General features: G+C 39.4%; 1 long non-coding RNA gene across 1 annotated transcript; it reads left to right on the forward strand.

Moving 5' to 3' along the window:
* The first annotated feature begins 3,583 nt into the window (after window positions 1-3,583).
* LOC150019785 (uncharacterized) lies at window positions 3,584-26,439 on the forward strand. Its single transcript, XR_016509299.1, has 2 exons — window positions 3,584-3,663; window positions 26,353-26,439. It is a non-coding gene; the product is annotated as an uncharacterized LOC150019785 (long non-coding RNA).
* Window positions 26,440-27,019: the final 580 nt, after the last annotated feature.

A 27,019-nucleotide genomic window follows, 5' to 3' on the forward strand; every position in this document is an offset into this window, starting at 1 on the left:
AAGATTGCTATGGACCGCTCATCCATCCAAGATACCAGGCCTTTTATCTCGTGGACTTTTATTACCTTTGAAAGTCAGTCCCAGTTGCTCTGGGCTTTTTGGTAACAACCAAAGCCCAAGCATGTCTCCTTTAGGCATGACATTCCAGTCAAAGTCTTAGTCAAAAAAATCGTTATTAACAACTGGCCTTATTAGTTTTATGCAAAGAAACTTAGGTCATTACTTACTTCTTTAGAATGCCAAATTCTGGAGGGATTAGATAGGGAGAAAATATATACAGTGTGAGGGAAAAATCTTGTCCTTCTAATATTCACTGAACTTGCATTTCTATTCTTTATATTTTTATTTTTCCCCCCACTAAAAGTTTTTCTGTTTGTTTGTTTTTCCATTACAGTTGTCTCACTTTTTTCCCCCTCTTGCTTCTCTGCACCCTGTCCCTCCCTTCCCCCACATTCAGTCCCCACCGAGTTGTCCATGTCCATGGGTCATTTATACATGTTCTTTGACTAGACCCTTCCCCTTCTTACCACTTCTCTCCCTCCCATCTCCCCCTTTGTTACTGTTAGTTTATTCCTCGTTTACATACCTCTGGTTCAATTTTGCTCATTTGTTTGTGTTGTTCATTAGTTTCCTGTAACAGGTGATAACATAAGGTAATTTTCTTTTGTTGCCTGGCTTATTTCGCTAAGCATAATTCTCTCTAGTTCCAATCATGTTGTTGCAAATGGTAGAAGTTCCTTCTTTCTTTCAGTACTTATTCATTGTCATTTTCCCCCTTTGTACTCATGTTCCTCTCTGTCTCTCTCTGTTTCTTCATCTTCTTAAAGCAGACCCTTTAGCATCTCTTGCAATACCTGTTTGGTGGAGATGTATTCTTTTAACCTTCTTTTGTCTTGGAAACTCCTTATTTCACCTTCCATTTTGAATGAGAGCCTTGCTGGGTAGAATATTCTTGGTTGTAGGCCTTTGTTTTTCATTACTTGGAATATATTTTGCCATTCCCTTCTGGCTTGTAGTGTTTCTGCTGAGAAATCTGATGATAGCCTTATTGGAGCTCCCTTGTATGTTATTAGTTGTTTCTCTCTTGCTGCTTTTAGGATTCTCTCTTTGTCTTTGAATGTTGCCATTTTAATTATGATGTGTCTTGAAGTGGGCCTGTTGGGGTTCATCTTCATTGGGACCCTCTGTGCTTCCTGGACTTGCATGATTCTTTCTCTCTTCATGTTAGGGAAGTTTTCTGTCATTAGTTTTTCAAAGAGGTTTTCTATCCCTTGCTCTTCTTCTTCTCCTTCTGGAATTCCTATGATACGGATATTATTACGTTTCATGTTGTCCTGCAGCTGTCTTAGAGCCTCTTCAGTCTTGTTCAGCCTTTTTTCATTTTGTTGCATTGTCTATGAGTTTTTGTCTACGTTGTCCTCCAGCTCGCTGATCCGATTTTCTGCTTCCTCTAGCCTGTTTTTAATTCCTTCTACTGTGTTCTTCAATTCAGAGATCGTATTCTTCATTTCCTCCTGGCTCTTATTGATAGCTTCCATGTCCTTTTTGATGCTGGTATAATTCTCAGTAAGATCCTTATAGTTCTTCTGGAGTTCACTGTAGTTTTTCTGGAGTTCTTTGTAGTTTCCGCTGAGCTCATTGAGCTTCTCCATAATACATGCTTTCAATTCCATATCTGATAGTTGGCTCCCCTCTATTTCATTTAGCACTCTTTCTGGGGACTCTACCTTTCCTGTCGATGGGATGTTGTTTCTCTGTCTCCCCATTTTTGTGACTCCTATTGTTTGTTGGTGCTTCTTAGAATGATCTGCACTTTCTGGATCTGTCCCTGGTGGCGTCAGATCCTGTACCAGTCTGGGCCTAGGCAGCCTGTTGGAGACTTCCAGGGATCTACTGCCTTTGTTTGGCTTCTTTCGTTGTTAATCTATTCAATCTGTGATTAGCTATCTGGCTTAAGGACCGTGGGTGTGGCAGCTTAATTCCTGTAGGCAGGGCCTTTGCTTCCCCTCAGGCTGACGCCACTTGGCTGGGAATGGTCTGCCTGCAGTGTGGGGATGAGTTAGCATTGGGACCCGGCCGGCCGCTTCCCCAGCTCTCCCCTCAAAGCCACCACACCAAACTCTCCCCAAGCATCTCCAGTCCTCTCTGCCTTCCCTCCGCTTGAGCCCAGGGTAAGTGGGGGCCGAAATATTTTTGTATGTGATCCGCTTAAGAGCTCTTTTTCTCCAGCTGTTTCTCTCTGGTTAGCAAGAAACCCTGTGGCTTTTTGCTTTTCTCAGCTGGATACTATTTTACTTTCCACTCTGTTGCTGTAGGCTGGGAAGCTCAGCTGGGGGTTTAGACCCTGCCCTTCTCAGGGGGAATCCCCGGCTGCTGAGCTGTTTCTCAGTCCCTTCAGCTGCCACCCGTGTGAGCCCAGCCAGCCCTTCCATGTCTCCGCACTCCCTACCGGTCACGTTGTGATGTAGCGGCGTTTTTTATCTCTCCGTGGTTATAAGACTTCTCTCCAGCTGGTGTTCGGTTGGTTATTCCAGATGATTTCTCCAAAATTACATTGTAAATCCAGACTAGTTCTGGGAGGAAGTTAGTGTAACTTCCACTTACTCCTCCGCCATCTTGTTTCTCTCCACCTATACTTCCTTTTGCTGACTGGAAAAAAAAAAAAAAAAACCTCATGACACTAGGATTCTCACCTATATTCATGTTTGATGAATCTGTTTTCTTTCTCAGATTCACTCTGCAGTTTTCCCACCTAGTTCTGTGCCCTGGTGGTTGGAGTACTTCACCAGGCTGCCTCATCCTCTGGCCCTGGTTGTTTTGGCCAGTGGGAGCTTTGGCAGGGGTTAGAGGGAGGGAGGAGAATGAGGTCTGTGAATTTATGGACTCTCCCCTCTCTTTGTGTTTCCCAGTGCTTTGGCTGCATTTCTGGACTAACTTACTGTTTCTGTGATATGTCCCTCTCCACTTAGCCTCTTTGTTTCCAAATTTCAGCATCTCCCTTGCCCTTTTAGGTTTATGGGTATTAACAGCAACCGCTGATCCCAACCCATTGTCCCTTGAGGTTTCCCTACACCTACCCACCCCTTTATTAAACTTTCTTCAAGTTACTCAGATGGAATGTGCCATCATTTCTTATTCGGGCCCATGATGGATAAATTATACAATGAATGCTTCTATTACCGGGAAGTAGTATGGTATGATGATTATTTTCCATTTGGTGTCAGAATTGATCTAGGTTTCAGTACATCCCCATCACTTCATTATTTAAGCACTCTGGGCCTTCATTTTCTCTAATTAAAAGTGGGGAAAATATTACCCATTTCACAGAATAGTTACAAGAATATATATGAATACTCAAAATGTTAATTAGTATATTAGTTCAAACATAGATATATGTGTGTTTGTATACACATGAATGCATATATTGGAAATTTTCATTTCTTTTCAATTTACCTTAAATAACCTCTTCACTAGGAAGGCCTGGGCAATTACAAAGCCGTTATTTTTAGTTCCTCTACACCTTGTGCTGCTGATCTCTGTGTTTCAAGTTACGCCGGACCGCCACCCGTCCAGTGCTCCACAAGTTCCTGCTTATCTAAATGACACTTCATTTCCTGGCGGCTCTGGTAATCTTACCTCAGGTCTGTGGAATGTCTTCAGCTGGTGAGTGCTAGAAGTCGGGGGTCCTGGTGAAGGGAGAATCTTTTGCGGACATCTTAACTCAGTGTAGGCTGCTGACTGCTGAAGTGCTAAGCATCATTCATATTCGTCCCAACTGCTTTACAGAATAGCTTATTTTTTGTTTCTGTCCTTATATTATAGTATACACTGTTTTGAGAGCCCTGGCTAAGCCCGGAGAGGTGCTTGCAAGGATTAGCTAATTGATTATTTTAAAGGCTTTGAAACTGGCAGAGTTTCGTGAGAAGGATGGGCCAAATAATTTTAGCAGGCTCAGTGGGAGGGCAAACTCTACCAAATGACTCTTAATTTGCTTTGGTATATAGTAGGACTTGCTTATTGTACAAAATGTCCAGTTAAAGTGAGTTATATATGTTATTGCATTTAAAACATGACCTAGGAAAATGCTTTTAAGATAGAAAGAGGCGTTTGGGAAATATATACGAAGCTTTTGTCGAATGGAGTTGCAGCTACTGAAACCACTAGGTTTCTCTGACTCTAAACAAGCTCTGTGAAGCATGATTCGGTACTTTAAGGGCCTGCTCTGTGTCTGGGCTGGATATGGTCACCATGGTTCTCTGCCTCAGAGTTCCAGAGACCACAAGAAGAGACCGATATACACAGTCGAAACCCTTTAATAGGGTGCAAAAAGGGGATAGCAATGAGAATATCCGATAACATCCAGGGAGTGTTTATCAGAGACTGTGGCTACATTGGAGTTAAAGAATATTACATTCAAATATAACAATGGGATTTGGGGATAGTTGTTAACCTGGTGGGGCAAAGGCTTGAGATTGTGGCAGGTATCACCGGAAATGTGGCTGAAATGATATAGGTTGGGGCTTACACATTTTGACTTTATACTGTAGATAGTGGGAAACCATTGAAATTATTGAGCAGGGAAGTGCCATGATCAGATTCCTGTGGCAACATCATGGAGTATGAATTGGCTTCAGGAGAGATGTGAGGGAAAAGACCCAACTGTGACACTTCTATACTCCAAGTGGAAAGTACTAAAGATTTTTAGGGTTGTGTAGGGTTGGGGAGAAGATAATGAGTTTTTTTATAATCAAGATAAATTCAAAGTGTCTGTGGGTTAGTATGTAGGAAGTCCAGTTGAGTTCTTGTCTGTGAGATAGCCAGTAGAAAGGCCAGTAAGTCCTTGGAACTCTCCTTGAGAAAGAATCAGCACTTAAACTATCACTACCACCAGAGACTTTGAGAACTGGAGGAGAGGAGGCTCTCTGGAAACCCCAGGGAGGCAGTGAGGAGCATGCACAGCAGGGGTAGAAAAGCAAGAAAGAAACAGAAGAAAATGGTGCTGTCAGAATCACGGGACAAAAAGAAGGAAAGGTGGTTCAGAAATGAGAAAATTACCTGCACAGGAAGGAAATTGTTCTCCTTTCCCGAGACACTTCTCTTCCCCCCTGCCTCTAGGTTTGTGCTCAAAGGACATCTCTTCAGAGATGTCTTCCCAGACCACCTACCTAAAATAGTACCCTTCCCCACTCCATATCACCTTTCCCAAGCACTGTTTTAAAATGTAGGTTTTCAAATGTTTTATTCAGGTTTAGTGAGGCCAACAGGTCAGGAGAAGACTGCCATTATTTCTTCACTCCGTTTGGGCCTTCTGTCTAATGTCCTCACCTCATCGCTGGAGACAGATGACTTTCTGGGGGTAGAAAGCCAGAGAAATGGATCATTACATTTTTCTTTGCACACTGGATCAATTATTGATTTAGAAAACTTCTTGTCTTGGACTTCAGATCCAGTCAAATGGGATAGAGATATCTGAGGTTCTTATAAGATCTCATTAAAAAAAGAAGATTTTATAAATTTCATGGTGTAGATGTTTCAAGGTCAAAGCCATATTTGGCTACTTCCCCAATTAAAATATATGGAAGAAATAGACTAAAACTGGAAGAAAAAAGGAAATGGAGAAAACATCCTGAAAAAGTAATATGTAAGTTGAAATATGTGTGTGAAAAGGAACCCTGCTTGGGTGGTTGTGGAAGGAAAAGTCCATGATGATGATGGACAAGCATCTTGAGTCTCCATATCAGTTTGGATTGCCACTCTGGGCAGGGTGTAACTGAACAATTTAAATATCTCATTTATACTTTTAAAACGAGGTATAATTTGTATATAGCATTATATTGGTTTCAGATGTTCATTAAATGTTTCACTAAATGTTTTTAATGCTGTGACTCCATTGCACATTTTTGCTGTAGCAAAAATTCAAACTATGCTGTATGAAGAGATCATGTCCCATATTCTTGCCCCTAGATAGAACAAAGGTCAATGGTTTGCGTATTTTTCCTCCCCAGGATTTCTTTTATGCACTTACACACACACTTTGTTTTTTTGTTTGCTTGTTTAATTCATGCTAAATTACTATAATTTCCTTTTCCACTTATCAATGTCATAGACATCTTTCTAGGTCAGAGTATAGAATTCCACCTCCTCCTTTTAGAAAGCTGTTTTAGTAGCCACATATTATGCGACTGCATGAATAAACCATAATTTATGTTTCCATGTTGCCTTATTGATGGATAGTCAGGTTTTTAAATGTTTCGCTAGGTTTTTACTATTATAAACCCTGTGGCAACGATGCTCATTTGTTCTCCTAGTATTTTGTGGATTTATTTTTTAGGTTTAAATCTTGAAGCCACATGGAATTTATTTTGTGCAGGAGGTAAGGTGGGAATTACAGTGATTTCTTGACTTTCATCATTCAGATGATTACCCACCTGAAGAGATTCAGTCTCCAGGCACCCAAGTAAACACATTGCATCTGTTATAGAAATACATTGAAAATTGTAATAAGGGGGACTCTCTGTGGTAGAAAATAGTAGATAGTGTGTTGGGGAGAGGTAGCAGAAACAGCAGGCTTGACCGTTATGGACTAGAGCAGGGAGCTCTGCTTTCAGGTTGGAATGCTGCATTTTAATTAGCAATATTACTCCCAAATGTTCAGCTGCATCATTGGGGGGATTAGAGACCCCTGCTTGCTCATCATAATTCAGAACCTGCACATCAGAATGTCTAATTAGATCTCCTCTCTTTGAAAGGTCAGTCAATAAAATTATCATGTTGTGTCATTAAGGTCTAGAAGTTACTCTGCTATAAGTGTGGTGGATTTTTTTAAAGTTAAAAATTGCCTGTTCAGGTCTAGGGTCTTTTAGCAACCTTTGCTAGACTGAGATTCTGGAAGGCCATCATGCAAAGGATCTCTGAAATTTCACCTACTTAGAATATTTCTTGTCCTTTTTTTTTTTTTTTCTTTTTCTTTATCACTTCTGACACAGTGTTAGAGTCAGGCTCTTAAGCCCTTTGGTATATTTTCCTGTTCATAAAGAAAATAATATTTAATTCAGTCTTTGTTTTGGGTCTTGGATTGTGTAATCAAATATTACTTTCAATTAATTTCCATGGGAAGAAATCCCCAAATAAGCTATGCTCTTCTGAAAATGTTATTATCATACAGAAATTAATGGAGCTAGATTTTTTTTTCTCCAATTTTATTACTTGGCTATAAATGAAGTAAGTTAGGGAGCCATCTAAAAAATTTTAAACCACTAGGATCTTAATTAGAATTCTGTATGGGGTGAAAGTTCGGGGGGGTGGGGAATTGGGAATTATGGCAACCCTTCTATATGACAGTTGCTGCTGTCTAGCTCCACTTACTTGGCCTCTATGAGTGGGGCCACCTCCTGGGTTCACCAGACCTCACACCAGCTCTCTTCATATGCAGAGCTGTTGAGCTGTTAGCCTAAGGATCTGAGAGTAGGGGAAGGGGGTACTCAAAGTTGAAAGTTACATTACTCTCATTTCCATTATATTATGGGTTAAATTAGCTTTTGTGAGGGTGCCAAGAAAATCTTATCACTACTAATAACAGTATTTTCCAAAGTGCGGTTGCATCAGAATCATCTGGTGTGTAATCAAAATGCTGCTTGTTGGATTCCACCTCAGAATGTGCATCTCCAGTGGTAGAGTTCAAGGATCTATTTTTAAAAAGCCTCCTATGCTATTCAGTTGTGCATTAAAGTTTGATAATATTTGATTTATAACATTACTTCAATAGGAGAAACGTACTCCTGGTTCTAACCAATTGACTTCAAAGTGTGCCTTTGGAATTGTGTGCAAGGACATGAGTCTAGCCTGTGTATAAAATCAGTGTCTGGATGACAATCACATTTTGAAAGAACCAACAATTAACTGGTAAATAGATTATGGCTCAGAGTATTCAGGTTAAGTTCTAAGGCAGCAATTTTCAACCTTTTTCATCTTATGGCACACATAAACTAAGGTAATTACTAAAATTCTGCGGCACACCAAAAAGATATGTTTTTTTGCTGATCTGGAAAAAATAGGTATAATTTTGATTCATTCACATTGGACGGCTGTTGTTGTGTTGGTTGTTGTCATTTTTAAAGAAAATTTGACAGTCTGAAGGAAAAGAGGTCAGTGAACGTGATTAAATAGTCAAGTATTGCATGTTTTAAAAATTCTTGCAGCAGACTGGTTGAAAATTGCTGTTTTAAGGTATGGAGCTGGGGATTACACGAGGAGAGAATTCCCGCCAGAATTGAAGCACAGGATGGATATTCAGCTAGAAGGAGAAGCTGCAAGTATAATTCAAATATCTGTACCCGATGTCAGCTGGTTACTCTGCCCCTTGAGATTTGAATAATATGGCTCAAACCCTTTCTACAGCCCCTGGAATGTCAATGCTCTTTCCAAGATTTCTACAAATGTTAGGGAACTTGTCTTCTTGGGGTTACTCCTTGAGGACCCCCTTGTCCTGCTCTGCATCTTGTGATGGTCCTTTATCTTTGTTCAGTATGGCAAGCCCTTTTTTGACCCCTCCAGCAGCAAAGAGTTATTTTATTAGTCAGCATCTTTACAGATGATCATGGGATCAAAGGGCAGGAGTCACATGGCCACATCACACATCATGGAATAGTACTGACAATCATGTCTTAAACATCCCCATCCTCAAAGGTGTTTTTGAACAAACCACGACAGAGATGTGTCTCACTGGACAAGCCACTGCATATCATATCCTGGTCTTTCTCCATCTTGCTGGCTCCCCTCTCTCCTTTGTCTCAACCATCTCTCCAGGCTTGCATGGAACTCCAAATTCTTCTCACTCTTTTCTTCAGAAAATATCAACTCTCTTGAACCCCTTTTCCCCAACTCACTCCCCGGGACAATGCCAACCAAGGTCCTTGGCTGAGAAAAAGTGTCATTCAGTCTTTTCTTTAACAAAATCCATCATCCTTAGGGGGGAAAAAAAAAAAAAAACTATTTGGGGATTCAATAGTATCTTCCAAAGATCTATTTTATATTTCTTTCATGGAAAAATGAATTCTGTCTAGGCTCTACTGGATGCATAAAGACTAAGAAAGAATCTTTTCTTCCTACATAACTAGAGAATCTTTTTTGTTGGGAGATGCTCATCTGGAAAAAGTTAGGCAGGATTTTTATAAGGTTTTAACAGGCAGATACACACCAGTGAGCTCCCATTAGTTAACCTCACTAGTCTTTACAACGCTTTGTATAACATGTTTAGGAAGAGATCATCTGTATTTATAGCCAAATAAATGCAGACAGAATCAGTTCCCACTTGCCAGCAGAAAGAATGCTACTGAAGCCAGGTTAGTGGCATTTGCAAGGCCATTCAGGGCATTCTGTGTCATAAATCGCATTTTGAGACTAAAGCACCAGAATTGTTTTCAGGATGGTTTGCTTTCTTGCTATCTTACCTTGTGTGTATCTGATAGCTTTTTGTTTTGCTTGAAATGGAAAGTCACTTCCCAGATGAGAGATTATTTTATTTAGTACTCTTATTTTCTTGGTAAGTAGTCTGAATTTTTTTTCCTATTAATTATGCACAGTGATTCTCAATTGGTGAGAAAATTATGATCTCATAATCTCTTTTCCTTATCACTGCTGAATGATTAGCCTCATTTGCTGTGTGAGTTCCACTTCATGGTTGTGAAATGATCATTCTCCCTGATTCTGGCTAAGCACGTTGGCTTGATGGCTTTGACCTTTACCATGAAAACAAGGGAGATGAAAGGATGTGACCTGTGTATAAATTGTCACTCACATGGGGTTATTTTGGCTAACAGCTTGAAATACATATTTTGCTAAACTCCTGGAAGGTACGAGTGGAATGTTTTGTGTTTGGGGTTTTTTAAGGCCCTCAAGAGTTATTTTTAAGCAATGAGAAAAAAGTTTGATTGCCCATTAGATACAAACAATAAATTTACATACTGAATCATAAGCTATGTGAATAAGTGCATTATAGGTTCCCAAGAATGGTACAGTTCAGTTTGTTTTATCTGCTCTTTGATAGGTATTACTTCCACTGCACTTAATTAGGACCACTGAAAAATTTAGATTCAGTGCATATTAGTGACTCCAAGGGATGTATAAATATCTCACCAAATCCCTTTAAATGGTGTTCTGGATTTGGTCAAGGGTCTCACTGTAGTAATTTGCAGGTGTGACTGATATTAACTTATAAATTTCCCATGACTGGTCCTTTGTTGATTTCAGGCTTCCCCCCTGTTCGGTAATGATTGCTCAGCAAGCCTATTTTACCTTCCTTCTCTGTGGGCCCTTTATTGCTTTGAGACGTGCCTGTGTGTGTGTGTGTGTGTGTGTGTGTGTGTGTGTGTATGTACATATTCTTAATAGTAATGCATGAGATAGTATTTCCCACTAGAGCATATTCATTTGAGATTGTGGAGCTATTTCATACCTGACATATTTCTTTCTTCACTTGACTGTACATTTATTTCAGGGGACCTGGACTTAGATTGGGTAAGCGATGACAAAACAATAGGGACAGTGTAGAAATAAACACATGCTCTAACGATCTGTACAATATCACACTTGGTTACTGATCCTGTGACATTATTTCTAGTTATCACCATCAGGGTATGTTTGAAGTCCAGCATAATGACCTAATGTGTTGCTGTAAAGGCGCTGATAAATTTATATGTGGGTAAAAAATGATTGATTTTTAAAATTCATTTTATTCTTCATTATTGAAAACGAGATTTCTATCCTCTGACATTAGAGTATAATCTTTCTATCATTTGCTCTTTTTTTTCTGTCACTAAAATTTTGAACTATATTGCATAGGGTTGAATTTCTCACTGGTTAGTTCTGACTTATTTTAGAGACTTGAAAAAATAAATTGTGTCACAACCATGTCAGAACTGCTTGGCTTGTGTTATTGGTAATCATTGTGCTCAGCTAACATACCTGTTTAAATGAAGATCTTTAGGATATTCTTACTACTTCAGTTAGAGTTGTATCATGTTCTCATTAATTCATTCAAAATATATTTATTTGTAACCAACTTCATCTTTCTCAGCTTTATTGCGGAATGACTGACAAAAATTATATGTATTTAGGTTGTACAGGGTGGTGATTTTTTATGGTGTTCAATGTGGTGATTTAAACATATACTTTGTGAAATGATTACCACAATCAGGTTAATACATCTGTCCCCTCGCATAATAACGTACAAAAAAATTTTTTTTGAACCATTTTGGTGGTATAACGGATTAGCAGTAGAAGAGCTACCTGTATGGTTCTGTAAGTGTGGGTCTATCTTTTTTATTAGTAATGAAGAAATACATAATATTCAATAACATTAAGCATTAAGATGGGCATAAAGCCTATATTAATGCAATGAGCTTTAGATAAGTATAAAATTTCTAATAATAATAGTAATGGGCATTATGTAGTAGCAGTAGTTAATATTGAGAACTTTTATATGACAGTCTGTGTTCTAAGTGCTTTATGTGTGTATAAACTCATTTAATCTTCATAACAATCTTATGGGGTAGATTGTTATTATCCCAACTTTAAAAATGAGAACTGAAGGACAGAGATTGTTAGTTAAATTGTCTGAGGTCACACACTAGGAAGCCACAGAAGAGAGGTTTGATTTTAGAGAGAATTGCCAAGTTTCAGGAGGCAATTCACACACACACACATTACACTATGCAATAGTTGCCTTCTTTTTGCCATATTTAGGACATACTTACACTAAAAAAGTATTCACTGTTTATCTGAAACCCATGCTCTTAACCTTTATGCTAATACTGTCTAAAACCCAAGCTTAACTGATAAATGTTAATTTTGTACACCTCGGGTCAATTCTTTTCTATATCTTCTCAAGGTTTTATTGGTCAAGACAGTTCTTTTTTCTAGAGTGAGAATATATCTTAGCAAATATGTACTTTTAGTTTACTCCATGTTCAGCATTGTGCCAAAGATTAATTAAAGATAGTTCTGCCTGTAAAAGAGTGCACAACCCAGATATGTGAAAGGCTAATTAATTATATTGCAGTAAGTAGAATAATAGCTTTGTTGGGCTCTGAGTTGTTAACTCTCCCCAGAAAGCTTGGAGAAAGAATAATAGGGCAGGGAGCATTTGAATTGGTTCTTAAGGGATGAATAAGAGTTCATTAGGAAAGAAACAATGGGTAAGAAGGAAACAATGTGGAAAAAGACATAGATATGTGCAAGTGCATGATGGTATCATTTTTTAAAACATAAGGTACATGTGCTCTGCCTAACAGTGGTTGATGAGAATTGGAGAGTGGGATATGGACTTCAACGCTCTACTCAGAAACCTTATCCTAGACCATTGGGAGCCATTGAAGATTTTTAAACAGTGAAGTGACATGATCAGAGGTCCTTGAGAGTTGCTAGGGTGTGCAAGAGCATGTGGCCTAACATGGTACTGGGTAAATTGACCAAATGCTTAATCCAGCGCCATCTGAGTCTTCATCATACTACCTTGGCTTGTAAATGTCATTTTGTCAGAGATGAAATAAAACTAGAGAAGACATTAAAAGCAAATGGAAAGTAGTTCAGGAGTGTATATTTTAGGGCATTCTAAATTACTGGAAGGAAAGCAAGTTACATGAGCCTAAGTGTGGAATGAAAGATATGGATTTATCAATAAAATAAAGGTATTGTGTGAAAACTAGACACCCATTTATCTCATCACATGATAAGAGAATATGCAAGTGGTTATGTAATGTAGGCATTGAATAGGAAAGCAATATATGTGAAACTCTGCCCTCCTATGTAAATCGGAGTTATAATAGTAATCCTACTTTTCATTATTATACCATTATTAGGATTCTTCATATAGTCTTACCTTCTAACTTTAATTCTTTTAAGGAAAAATATGAGGGGCATTTTTTTGTTCAAGATGGCTTAAAATTCATCTCCTTTGCTGGAAGGACTTTATGGTCTCCTAAATTACCTTATAATCTCAGGTTTCTGTGTAATGTAGGATGTACAATGCTTTAGCTCTGGAAAGGAAATCTGAAATATGCTCTAAACATCACATTTTGATGATGCTAATGATAATTTTTGAATGTTCTGGATAAGAGGATCTGAAAGCATTATGAACAGAATAAGCAGCAGAAGGTCTGCCATAGGCAGAGAAGGTCGAATAAAAACAATCCCCCTGGAGTCTTAAATGCATGTTGGCCTCAGCCGCGTGCAAAGTCCATGCCTGTGCATGTTCTCAATGGAGCTCCATTCCACGCCACCCGGTAGGAAAAAAAGTACAAGCACTGGGTTCCAGAGCTAGTATGCATAAAAGTGGGGCTAGAATTTAACTCTCCTAACTTTCACTTTTATAACAGGTTGTCCCAGCTTTCACTCTGGAGTTTTACAACGGTAATGGGAAATTTTGTGGCATGTTGAGGGAGAATGAAGCCAAGAGCCCGGTGCACTCTGCAGTTAGTCTCTCAAAATTTTGTGGCTTGCTTCTGGTGAGGAAGCGTTAACTTGGCAACAGAGCCACCACAAGGTTATGTTCACTTGAGAACCATGTAGTTGGAATCCGACCCAGTGTTATAATGAATGGGTCCAGCAGACTCCCTATCTGGGCCTTAGGGCAGAAGATAGACGTTGAATTCAAATAATAAAGGCTGATTTACATTTAGTGTCTCTCTCTCTCTCCTTAGCTTGTTTTCTTGATAACTTTTGTTATCAATTCAGCTATATTCGTATTTGATAAATTGACTCTTACAACTTTAAAATGCTTCAAATGGACAAACCTTTATTTTGACCTTGCTTTGGAAATATTTTATAAACAAACAGAAATCCAAGACCCAGATGAATAATAGTGCTCAGCTGTAAAATATAATGCAGTGACACTAACAAGCAACACTGCCACCCAACTCAAGTAAATCAGTAGCTTCCTAGTTGCATTTGTACTTGAGAATCATTGTGGCCGTGGCAAAGGTATTGATACTACCGCAAACTTGAGCTGTGAAGAATTAATTCCAGTGTTCTGGTTGCCTAGCTGGAGTAGGAAAGGATGCTCTGGTGCACTTTTTATGGTTAGTGCAAATTAGCAGGTAGTTGTGGGAATAAAGTTCTCTTCTTAATCTATGGCAGGAGATAGCTAGTCTGCAAGAGTTCATTTCAGACTGTAATTAGTTTGTTCATTAAGGTTGGGGAATTCAATGACACAGCTGCATGAGGTACCATTGAAAGCTACCTGAACATATGGCAGAAGGATAATGCAAGTTAAGTTCCTAAAAGAAAAAGGCAAAATGGTACAGCTTTGTGCTTTTACTTTACATCCTGCAGTGATTTCCTGAAGGGGGGGACAGTGACTCCAAACCTTCTAATATATACTGATTTTAGAAGGGGGAGGTATATATTTTCCTTGAATGTTACATATCGTCGTCGGCAGCCGTCCGTCTCGAGAGACGATGGCGTAGCTTCTTGAGAGTCTATCTGCACCGCCGAGAATGGCTGTGCAGTCCGACTCGGGAGTGACAATCCCTGCCGCACTTGTCACAGGTGAAGGCAGATGGCTGTTGTTGCTGCTGTTGACGCTGCTTCCGCCTCGATCTTTTCTGGAGACCGCCTCCTCGTTGCGCGCAGCCTCTGCGCGTGACGTACCTTGCCTGACCTCGAGCCTCCAGGCTAGGCGGTCGTCTGCTTGAACTTCCCATGTGTTGAGATTGATGGAGCATTGTGTCATGTCCTTTTTGCAGATGTCTTTGAACCGCAGTTTTGGGCGCCCTGTCATCCTCTGGCCTTCTGCTAGCTCGCCGTAGAGGAGGTCTTTGGGAATACGGCCTGCATCCATTCTTTTGACATGGCCGAGCCACCTGAGGTGTCTCTTCACTAAGAACTGCATGCAAACTGCTCATGTTGGCTCACTTCAGCACCTCGGTGTTGGGGACCTTATCCTGCCAGGCGACATGCAGGACGCGTCGCAGGCACCTCATGTGGAAGTTGTTGAGTTTCCTTTCGTGCCTTGCGTAGGTGGTCCACGTCTCGCTGCCATAGAGGAGAGTGCTGAGTACGCAGGCTTGGTAGATGCGCAGTCTGGTTTTCTCAGTGAGGCTGGAATTGTTCCACGCTCGCCAGTTCAGTTTGGCCATAACTGTGGCTGCCCTGGCGATTCTCCGGTTGACCTCCAAGTCGACTGACAGAGAGCTCGAGATGGTGGACCCGAGGTAAGTGAAGTCGTTGACAACCTCCAGGGTGTATCCGTCGATGGTGATGCATGGGGGAGTCCCCATGCCTTGAGCCATAACGTTCGTCTTCGTCAGGCTGATGGCTAGTCCGAACTCCTTGCATGCGTGGGAAAGGCAAGTGACTAGCTGCTGGAGTCCCTCTTTGGAGTGTGATGTCAAGGCTGCGTCGTCGGCGAAGAGCATCTCACGGATGAGCACCTCTTTGACTTTGGTCTTGGCTCCTAGACGGGCCAGGTTGTAGAGCTTGCCATCGGATCTGGTGTGAATGAAGACACCCTCGCTGCAGTCCTTAAAGGCGTATTGGAGGAGCATGGAGAAGAAGATTCCGAACAGGAATGTTACATATATTACATATAAAAGTATATAGCTTGTCCCTGCGCACATCCCTAGACATGTAGATACATGCACCAAGGGCTGAACGTTGTTCTTTGGTTCCTAAAAATACTTCTGTCTCCCCTTGTGTTTTTAGAGTTAATTATTAATCTAACAAGGTTTTCAGTCTGGTTAGAGGTGCATATACAGAGGTGAAATGAAATTAGTGGTTATATCTGTTTTCTGTAAGACTTATGGGTCTTTGGACATAGATGTAAAATTCAATCTTGCTTGTGAAATGCAAGCACTTAGATAGAAATAGTCTCTTAAATTTGCTTTTTGTGCTTACAAACTAATCTGACTTCAGACATATAGTTATAGTCAGTAAGGTTTAAAAACCCTTATAGTACTTGACTTGCAAAAACCAAGGCCTGTAATTCAAGTAGGTTATAGGAAGAATGAAATATGTTTTGTTAGGAAGAAAGCCCAGGAGGTTGAAAAAATTGACTGGAGCAAAGCACAACTTGATTTTAACCATTATACCAAAACATTATTATATCTCTTTTCATATTCTTTATTTGTCACCCATAAACATGGTAAGTGAAAGTGTTATTGAAGTAAAAGCATTCAACCCAGGAAACAAATAGGTGTGGAATTGCAACGCATCCCTGATATTTTGTTTTTTGCAATTGATTTACTCTATAATTAGTGCCAAAAGCTATTCTTGACTACATTATGTGCTCATAACACTAAGGTCTCTTTTTCTTGTGACTCTCAATCCAAATTGATGGATAACACAGATGAAACAAAATTCTTCTGCCAAAACTGAGGTGTTGAATTATGAAGAAACTCAGAAGAATATGCACAAGGAGATGGTGCTCGATTGTTCCATGGGTTCCTGATCATAAGGAAGCTTTACATCCTATTTTGTGGTTTTCTGTACCATATAAATTTTAAAATGTGTGTGTGTGTTGCTTTTGTAATAATTCAAAGACTTTTATTTTCAAGAATGTAAATTTACTTCTGTGCAGGATCTAATGATTGTGGCTGCAGCTCTGAATGAAAGGTGGTGTGGGAGGCAGAGGCTTGTAGGTAAATGCACAGGAAGGGGAAACCTGCAGAAAGGCAGGTTAGGGAATGTTAGAGATCAGAGGAGGATGGGCTCTGAGTTTAATATACCTGTCAGAACAAACCCAAGTGATAGGTTGAATTACGTGAATATATTACAAATCAAATGATGACAAAATCAGGGTGCCAGGCCAGTAGCATAATCTGGGATCTAGTTTGATGATGGTCAATGAAGGCTGAATTGAAATGAATCAGGAGTCAGAAGGAATTGGGAGACCGTCCCAGGTAAGGCAGCTTTCATCTCATTCCTCAAACTTTCATATTTTTAGATAAAATAATCTTCATGACAGAGAGAAATCTACTCAAACGTACATAAGAAAAGACAAATGAAAATACCTGGGTAGATTAGGGAGTACAAGCCTTGACCCCAATTGCATTTATGTCTCAGGTATTAACCTCATAAATACATTACCATGGAGAATAACAAGACATTTATCTGACAGTCAGTGGACAATTCTGCTGCTTTTTTTTTTTTTTTTTTTTGGCTTTTACCTACAGTAGGGGAAGGGCAGCAGAAGTCTGTGGCTCCTGGTATCACACAGGTTTAGCAAGGTTGTACAGTGTGTTTAGAATCTGAATTGTTCTGTCTGTAGTATTGGGGCCTGGTGAAAGCTGTTGCTCCCCAGAAAAATGTGTTTGCTAAGGAGTATCTCTTCACTGATTGTTAATTATTCAACCTTCTGCTGTTGTTTTGTGTATGAGAATTTTATAGCCATTTTGAGGAGACAAGAGATGCAACCATTCATTCATTTTTACATTCATTCACTCATTAACTATGCTAGATACCATGTCTCTAGCAATGAATGATGCAGCAACATCTTTGCCTTCACGGGGATTACAGTCAAATAAATGACTTACCGTAAGTGATGCAAATCTTCTGTTCTTTTTGCCTGCTTCTAATGTCCTATCTCCTTGCTTAAATCACTTTTTATTTTACAAATGCAGACTAGGATAAAATTAAACAAGGCCTTGTGGTGTTAAAGCTTTGTTAATTTCATAGGATGGTTTCAGCACATTTACTAGTGTCTGGTGAAGAATTGTGATAATTAAGATTCAGCTATACTAATTAAAACAAGTGAACAAAGTCTGTTTAATGTCCCTTTCCTCAAAATTTTTAATTTCTCTTTTGCTTACTCTTGATTTTGCAGAATTCTGTAATCCTCACTGGAGTTTTCCTGTCATTAGAGAAATTTATGAAGTTATGCTGTTTTGGGAACCTGAAGAAATTCTACAGCAGTAATATTTTAAAATTTAGGTTCCTTTGGTTCAACTCATTTAAATCAATGAATTTAAATGAATATGTATTCTGAAAGTCAAGCTTTCATAAGAAATTCTGACCAATGTTTATTGTTTTACTATGCCAAGGTTAAAACTGAGTCCCCATATGCTTCCGCAAATCTCCTCAGGAATTAAAAGCTAAATTGTGATATGAAATCGGCTAAATAAAAACTGTATCGAAATAGGAAGAAGGAAATTATGCAAAATGCTAATAGAGGTTGTCTCTGGATAGTGAGATCAAGAGGTTTATATCTATTTACATTTTTCTACATTTCTACATCTCAAATTTAGCAGCAAAGAAGATACTTAGAAAACTAGAGTAATAACAAGTGTTAAATGCTCTCATGGATTGAGATTTCTGCCATAGAAAGAACTTTCCTTTCAAAGGCAGGTTTCAACTTCCTTTCAAACAATCCATTCACTTTTAAAATGGAGGCATCCTTTGGTTTATTTTATTTTATAGATTGGTATTTCACTTACTTCATTAGAACACTAACTCATCAGGTTTTTTCTGAGTTCATTTGATCCAATGGAGAATTCAGTTTCACCTTTTTAATTTAGTCCAATTTTGAAAACATAGTGCTGCCCTGTGATTGAGTGCAATGTCAATAATAAAAACAGAATAGTGATAATAAATAGTGCCTTTATGAAATGTGTGTGTGTGCGTGTGTGCGTGTGTTGGGGTAGGGGTAGAGGTTTGAGAGAAATCAGATTTCTACCTGTTAACATAATTTTTAACCTCATTATCTACTCCAAGAATTGGAGAAACTTGATAAGTGGTTCCAAATGAAATGGGAGAAAGAGTTGAGGCCTGGCTTCCTGAGTGTGGGATGAACTTTCAGGCCATGAGTTTTATACATAATAAGGATATAGATTTTAGAAGCTAAGAGCTGGGTTCAGTTCCTAACCCTGTCACGGGATAGCTGTGTGAGCTCTGAAAATTACTTAACCTCTCTGAATTTCCTAATTTGTGCAATGTGGAGGTAATTTCTACCTTTCAAAGTTGCTTTGGGCAAGTAATGTGTATAAAATGTTTGCCATCATGTTTGGCACATGTAGCTACTTTTGGAACATGAGAAGGCTGCCTATTGGTGGGAAATCCTCACACAAGTTATTATTATCCCGGATTGCCTACTTTAGGAAAATCAACCTTTCTCAAGAATAATTGTCAACTCTGACAGGAAGTTAAGAACTTTTGTAATACATGAAGTATTACAAAGCACTACCCAGGGTGAGAATTTTGTTCATGACACTGAGTGGTTTTGCAAGCAAGGAATAAGGACTGTTGCCCACACACCGATTAACTTCACCCCTCATTAGTAATGGGTGCCTGCAGACATCATTTCTTTTGCTTTATCTTATTTCATGAGGATGACATCCAAGAGAACACAAGTAGAAATCCAGTTGTTATGCCTTGCTGTTAGCGGAGCAAGTGTAGGGTAAACACCATTCGAGTTAGATGTATTACACTAACCTCAGTTGAATGAGCAACCAAAAGGCCAAGAAACACTCTATCAAAGCTGAGGAACAGGGGACTGAATGAAAGAAGGTGAAAGGAGTAGCCACAGAACATACATACATGGCCCATGGACATGGACAATGGTGTGGGGATTGCCCGAGGGATTTGCGGGTTGGGGTAGAGGCGGGCAAAAGGGGGAAAAGTGGGGACAACTGTAATAGCATAATCAATAAAATATAATTAAAAAAAACAAAGCTGAGGAACAGCTTATTTTGAATTACAAGATGGAAACTTCAAAACTTAGACCTGGGTTTAATTAGGAGTTTTGGGCATTCTTACCCGAAATCACAAGAGCAAAATAGTTGAAAGTGGTTCCTTTACTTGGGGCCTCTTTTTTTTTTTTTTTAAACCTGTAATTATTCTCCCTATTTCAGATTACAATTGAAGGTAGTTTATAATCTTTGCTTTCTCCTTTTGCTTTTTCATGTCATTAATAATTATTTACTGAAGATTTATTAAGGCCAAAAACTAAGCTAAATTTTGAGAGTGCCAAAGGTTTAAGAATTGCTTCCTTCCATAGCTGTGTGGTAGGTTAGTTACATATAAAAGGGACAGAATAGCCATAGTAGAAGGTAGTTTTTGATGATGAATGCCAAATGAATGTCTCTATAAAATACTCTGTGTTGACAGTTCAGTAAAAGTAGAAATTGAGCCTTTAGTTCTCTCCAACTCTTACAGGTGAAAACACTTTATCAACCTTCAATTTTCTCAGATCACAGCTGAGCAGCTGCCTTGATCTACCTTTTCTATGGGCACTAAAATCCCAAGGTGTCATCTGGAATTTGAGAGCCATGCTCCATTAACACTAATGAGTGACTTATGGTTAAATCTTCATGGATCAGGCTAAACATCTCCCTGTAGGTACCAGTTCACATTTCATTTCTGTGGTCATCACACCAGCCTGCACTAAATTGCTTGCATCATTTAACCTGTAAGGGTGTCCAACAAACCGATGATATATGGTATGGAAGGTATTCCGCGTAGTCCAGGCTGTTATTGAAAATTTTCTGGTTTCTTGATTACAGTTTCACATTCAGGTCAAATACAGTTATAAATTTCCAGGCCCTCATTGTTTCCTGTAGTGTTTGGGTCAACATACTTTATATGTGGAATAATATGACTTTACAATGACTGTCATAACAGTAATGGAATCAATTTGCTTGGGGAATCTAAAGATTTAAGTTAAACACTCTTGATAATTGAATTGCCAGCATGTTATATTTTTGTCATTCTAATGATTTGTAAAATAACCTTCAGATTCATAGGCGGGCAAATGAGCAATTTTTAAAATACTGTCATGAGAAACTCAAAGGACAAAAAAAAATCTATTTTCTACATAACTCTGAATAGTTGTTTATATTAATTGTGTCTACGTTGATTATAAATTTAATGTCAGGAAACATAGTTGAGATGTATAATTCAAGGTTAATAAGAAGGTGTTCTGTTATATGATTTAGTCATGAGCCACAGCTTGAAGCCTCTCCTTCCATCACTAATGAGTCTCCTCCAGATTTTCCTTTAAAGCCATAAGATTCTGAACCTCTGAACTGCCGTGTGTGTGTGTGTGTGTGTGTGTGTGTGTGTGTGTGTGTGTGTGATTCTTTGTGCCTGTGTGTTTGCCCTTTTGTTTGGGAACTGGTCCTCGCCAGCATGTTGCTGACAAATCAAATCTCTGTTGCAGAGTCTGGCTGTTAGATTGAGAGCCATTAATAATTGGCAATTTGTAGCTGTCATAATGATGGTGGGGATTTTCCAGATGGCTTTTCCCTTTCTCTTGAGAAGGGCTAAGACTTATACTTATTCTCTTTGGTGGGGTTTTGATCATGCAAACATTGGTCATGCCCCTTGACCCACAGTAGGGACAGAATTTGGTTGACTCATCTCTGGTCTGGGGACAGGCCTGTATCTTGTTTTCCCTAGGACAGGTTCACAGGCTTATCTGAGCTTTGGCTTTCTGATCAAGGGGCAAGGCTTCCAAAGGGTAAGAGTAGAGTGTATTAGGCTGGAGATGGTAGAAGTATTGGGGCTTTACCGCTGCACATTTGAAAAGAGAAAAAAAAAGAAGAAGAAGAAGAAGAAGAAGAAGAAGCGCCCATCTGAACTTTTAAAATAACTAAACCATTTGTTAAGAAAATAGAAAGTAGGAAGATGAAAGCATTATGTTTCTTTTGGACCTAATTGTAGGCTAAATGATACAAGTTTAAATTAGGAACAAAATGGTAGTTTTATAGCAAATACTTTTCTCCTCTCTAACTTTGTTCCCTTTCTTGTGCTACCACATCATGTACCCAAGGGGGAGAAGAGAATTTTCTGTAAAGTTTTATAGTTAATGCCATCTGAGCGGTGTTATGTTTGAGAATGGGGATAGGGTAGTTGGGAAACGTCTTTCCTGTAGAACTAATGACTGTAATCAAGCTTCTTTCTGCCCCACAGTCCTTGTAGTTGGGCTGTCCTTTGACTAAAATCCTGTTCTCTAAGCTTCACAGAAATCTCTGTGTAAACATGACCTTATTTCATACTTTCCCTGACCTGCTCAGCTGTACTAGGTTGTCCCTTTCCTGCCCTGTGATATCCTCAGTTGGTCTCCTCATCTGCTCTCTTCTTCCTCATGTCACTAATCATCCCTGGTTCACTGCTCAACGTCTGCCACTCTCATCAGGAGGCAAAAGTTCCATGAGGGCAGGGATTGTGTCTCTTACTGCTACACCCTCAGGGTCTAGTATCAGGTGGAGATTCAAAATATATTTATTGGACTAATGTCTTCATTTCTCACCTTAGGCTCTGCATATAGAACCTGAGTCTCTATGGAGACAGAGCTCTGCTATGCTTGTTGCATTATCACGGATACACTACTCCAAGATGTGCAATTTTTCCCCCACATTTTAACATTTCTTAAATCAGGATACACATTAAATATATACATTTAATTAGGTAGTGATTATCACCCATAAAAGCTGCTACTCATTTGATGTGGATCTTATAATTAAATGTGCCCCAGAATCAAGGACATTGTGGTGGACAGAATGGCCCCCCAAAGATAGCCATATCCTAATCCTTGAAACCTGTGAATATGTTACCTTACATGGCAGAAGGGACTTTGCACATGTGATTTAGTTAAGGTTTCTAAAATGGAGATATTGGCTTGGATTATTCAGGTTAGCACCCAATCTTTATGAGAGGAAGGTAGGAAAGTTAGAATCAGAGAGGAAGACTTGATGATGGAAGTGTAAGTTAGAATCATGTGGAACCACAAGCCAAGGAATGTGAGTCTTAAAAGAGGCAGGGGAATGCATTCTCCCCTAGAGCTTCCAGAAGGAACATAGCTCTGCCAGCCATTTTAGACTTCCACCTCCAGAACTGTAAGCTGATAAATATGCATTGTTTTGTCACTAAATTTGTATTGATTTATTATAGCAGCTATAGGAAACTAATATAGGCATTTTATTAGGGGCAATAACATGTGTTACATTCTTAATTTTTTTAATGTCCGGTTTCATAATCTTCTTGGGCATTGCTAAGGTGTGTCATTGACTCTCTAGGAACAAAACATCATTGATATTTCAGGATCTAGACAGGGTATAGTTGTGGAATTATCTGATGCCTTTTTGCAGATGCTGTCAGTGCACCATCCATACTCCCTTAACCTTATTCCAGAGGTCACCTGCAGGTAGTTCCTATATTAGAATGAGCAGTCATCTCATTTTGCCAGAACTTTGAGAGTTCTCAGGATGCAAGACTTGGTCAGGTGCTATGACCAAGAAATTCCTGGCAAGCTGGGTTGGGGTGTTCACTCTACCTTGGGGCTTTTACCATCTTATGATGAGGACATTCTCACCTTACAAACAGGGTGTGAGTTAACACTACAGAGCATCTTTTAAACAACAAGGGTGGAGAGTTGGTGGGTAAGTGTCCAGCTTCCCTGCCTCTCGGTGGGAATGTTCTGAGGCATGTTTCATGCAATCTCCCAGAGGGTCCCCTCCATGATTGAGCCCTAATTGCCCACAATGCTCTTCAGTGAACTTCTTATTGGCTTTCCTTGTTACCTTGTCTTCAACCCTCACCACGCTTCTTAAATTACTTAAAAATTTTTTAATTTAATTATTTGTTTGTTAATTAATTAATTTATTTATTTATTTTTAGAGAGAGGGGAAAGGAGAAAGAGAGGGAGAGAAACATCATTGTGTGGTTGCCTCTCACTCGTGCCCCCAACTGGGGACCTGACGTGCAACCTAGTTATGTGCCCTGACTGGGAATCGAACCAGCAACACTTGGTTCTCAGGCCGACGCTCAATCCACTGAGCCACAGCAATTAAATTACTTTTCAAATAAACTTTTTGTACCCGGTCCTTGCTTCTGGGGCTGTTTTTGGATGAGCCCAAAGTGGGATATCACCCTAGGCTTAAGTGTTTTATGTGATAAAGTCCAAAATCCCTCACATGGCCTCAAACATCTGGACCAAGTCTTCCCTTCTAGCTTTATCCCTGCTCTCTTCACCAATTAACATAACAACCCTACCAGTCATTATTCAGAATCTAGCCTGTTCCAAATTTCTTCCTCACATAGTCATTTTTCCTGCCTAAAAGTCATGTTCATCCTTTATATTCCCACTTAAATGTTACTTCCTTATGGAGGTGTCCATGTCTCACCTGCACTTTTCCTTTGTGGCACATATTATGAAATGAATTACTTATTTTACTGGAGGGTGATTATCTTTTAGATGTGGGTCTTGCAAAGAACTTGAACATACTTGTATCACATGGTATTGGTATAAAGTAAGGTTTATAAGAAAATCACAGGCAGAAGGGTCAGTGTGATGCATGTGTCCCCTGTCCTCTGGTCAGCTAGCGGAGAGGAACACTAGCCTAGGCACAGTTGTGGGAAGGTCTCCTAAAGAAGGATCCTGCTATGTACCACTGCATATATTTATAAGGTAACTGGGAAGAAGCGGGGGACATCTAGTCAACTTGCAACAGTAGAAGCCTCCTGGACAGAGAGATATTCATTTTTTTTTTTTAAGTATACTTGATTGATTATGTTGTTACAGTAGTCCCAATTTTTTTCCCATTGCTCCTCTCTGCCAAGTACCCCCCTTCCCTCTAGCAATCCCACCCCCCCCCTTAGTTCATGTCCATGGGTCATGCATATAAGTTCTTTGGCTTCACTCTTTCCTATATTATTCTTAACTTCCCCCTATTTTGTACCAACTGATTATGCTTCTTAATCCGTGCACCATTTCCCCATTTCTCCCTCTTTCACCTTCCAGCTGATAACCCTCCAAATGATCCCCATACTTATGATTCTGTTCCTATTTTGGTTAGCTTAACTGGATTTTGTTTTTATTTTTTAGATTCAGTTGCTGATAGCTATGAGTTTGTTGTAATTTTAATGTTCATAATTTTGATCTTCTTTTTCTTAAGTAAGTCCCTTTGACATTTCATATAATAATGGCTTGGTGATGATGAACTCTTTTAGCTTTATCTTGTCTTGAAAGCACTTCATCTGCCCTTCTATTCTAAATGATAGCTTTGCTGGATAAAGTAATCTTGGTTGTAGGTCCTTGCTTTCATCACCTTGACTACTTCTTGCCTGCAAAGTTTCTTTTGAGAAATCAGCTGACAGTCTTATAGGCACCCTTTTGCAGGTAACTCTCTGCTTTTCTCTTGCTGCTTTTTAGGTTCTTTCTTTATCTTGAATCTTTGGCATTTTAATTATGATGTGTCTTGGTGTGGTCCTCCTTGAGTCTAGCTTGTTTGGGACTCTCTGTGCGTCCTGGACTTCTATGTCTATTTTCTTCATCAAATTTGGGAAGTTTTCCTTCATTATCTTTTCACGTAAGCTTTCAATTTCTTGCTCTTCCTCTTCTCCTTCTGGCACCCCTATGATTTGAATGTTGGTATGTTTAAAGTTGTCCCAGAGATTCCTAAGCCTCTAATTTTTTTCAATTCTTGTTTATTCCTTCTGTACTGGTTGATTGTTTTCTTTCAAATCATTGATTTGAACCTTGGTTTCTTTCCCTTCAACATTGGTTTTGTGTGGACTTCCCTTCGTTTCACTTAGCATAGCCTTCACTTCTTTCCTTATGTGTCTGCCATACTTAAGCATATCTGTCAAGCCTGTGAGCATCTTTATCATTGGTGTTTTGAATTCTGTGTCTGTTAGGTTGGCTACCTCCTCATCTGTGAGGTTGGCTATCTCCTCATTGCTTAGTTCTCCCACTGGAACCTTGATCTGTTCCATCTTTTGGGCCATACTTCTCTGTCTCCTCATCTTGACAGGCTCCTGTGTTTGTTTTGAGATAGTCTTATTAAACCAGAGCTTAGCTAGATGTATCATCCCAATTTTTAAATGGAAAGTCCCATCAGTTAAAAAACTGTTGAGTCCACACTTTCAAATATGTATATTTATTTCTTTGTACATGTACCTCTGTCAAGCTAAATGTCAAATAGTAGAGAAACTGACTTTCTTTTGTGAGATGAGCATAAGCAAAAGTAAAAATAAATACAACTAAAAAATTAAAAAACAAAGTGGTAAAACCTTGGCACATCCTAATAGATCATTTTGTGTGTGTCCTGGTGTGCACATATCTCTCTGGAAATTAATGTTCTAGAGCAGTGTTTTTCTGAGCTAATGAATCCCCTGGGGAGCTGGTTAACTGGAAGACTGATTGATTTGGTCTTTGTGGGGCCTGGGATTCTGCATTTCTAACTAGCTCCCAGGTGCTGCCGATAGAATTGGTTTGTGAACCATACTTTGTATAGCTGGGTGCTCAAGCATCTTGCTGCCCACATATTCAATAAGCCACAGAGATTTAGACGCTCAGATTAAAAAGAGTGATATGGCATTTCTATTTTTTGGAATAATTCTGTCTCATGGTTTGCTTTCCAGGTGAAATAGTGGATTGTGTGTGACCTTCACCGCACTGTGGAATGATTGCCCATCAGAAAATATAAAGTGAAGGACAATGGGGCAAGGTGAGAGTTTGCTGATTCTTCATTTCTCCTGTCCTTTACATTCTAATAATCTGTTCTTATTCACTTGAAAAGATGGCAGAAACTCACCAAGCCCCATGACCAAGTTTTATGCTGGGTGCATTACATGCACCTTTCTATTTCAGATCTGGCTCTAGTGACAGAAACTAGTTTGAATACAAAGAGGTGTGCTACCCTGTGTGTGTGTGTGTGTGTGTGTGTGTGTGTGTTTGTTTGTGAGAGAGAGAGAGAGAGAGAGAGAGAAAGAGAAAGAGAGAGGGAGAGGGAGAGAGAGGGAGGGAGTGCCTTCTCTGCTGACCCTCTGTCTGATCTGATGTGAGGGAGGTGGGCAAACCATTCTCACTCCTGTGCTCAGAGATGCAGTGAGGATTTCCCAGTTAGTGACAGAATCTAAGTGATTTGTAGGCATTTTTGTGCTGATTGTCTTGCCCTCTAGGCATAAGTCGTGTTGTATCAGGAGGGCAAGAGGGTTCCAAATAGATTTAATATTCCTTGTATGAGCTTCAGCCATCTGCCCGCCAGCTCTCAGTGTGAGCATAATATATGTTTGCAGAATCAAACAC

Source organism: Furipterus horrens, unplaced genomic scaffold (assembly GCF_987537825.1).
Source record: "Furipterus horrens unplaced genomic scaffold, mFurHor1.1.pri manual_scaffold_2, whole genome shotgun sequence".
Classification (NCBI taxonomy): domain Eukaryota; kingdom Metazoa; phylum Chordata; class Mammalia; order Chiroptera; family Furipteridae; genus Furipterus; species Furipterus horrens.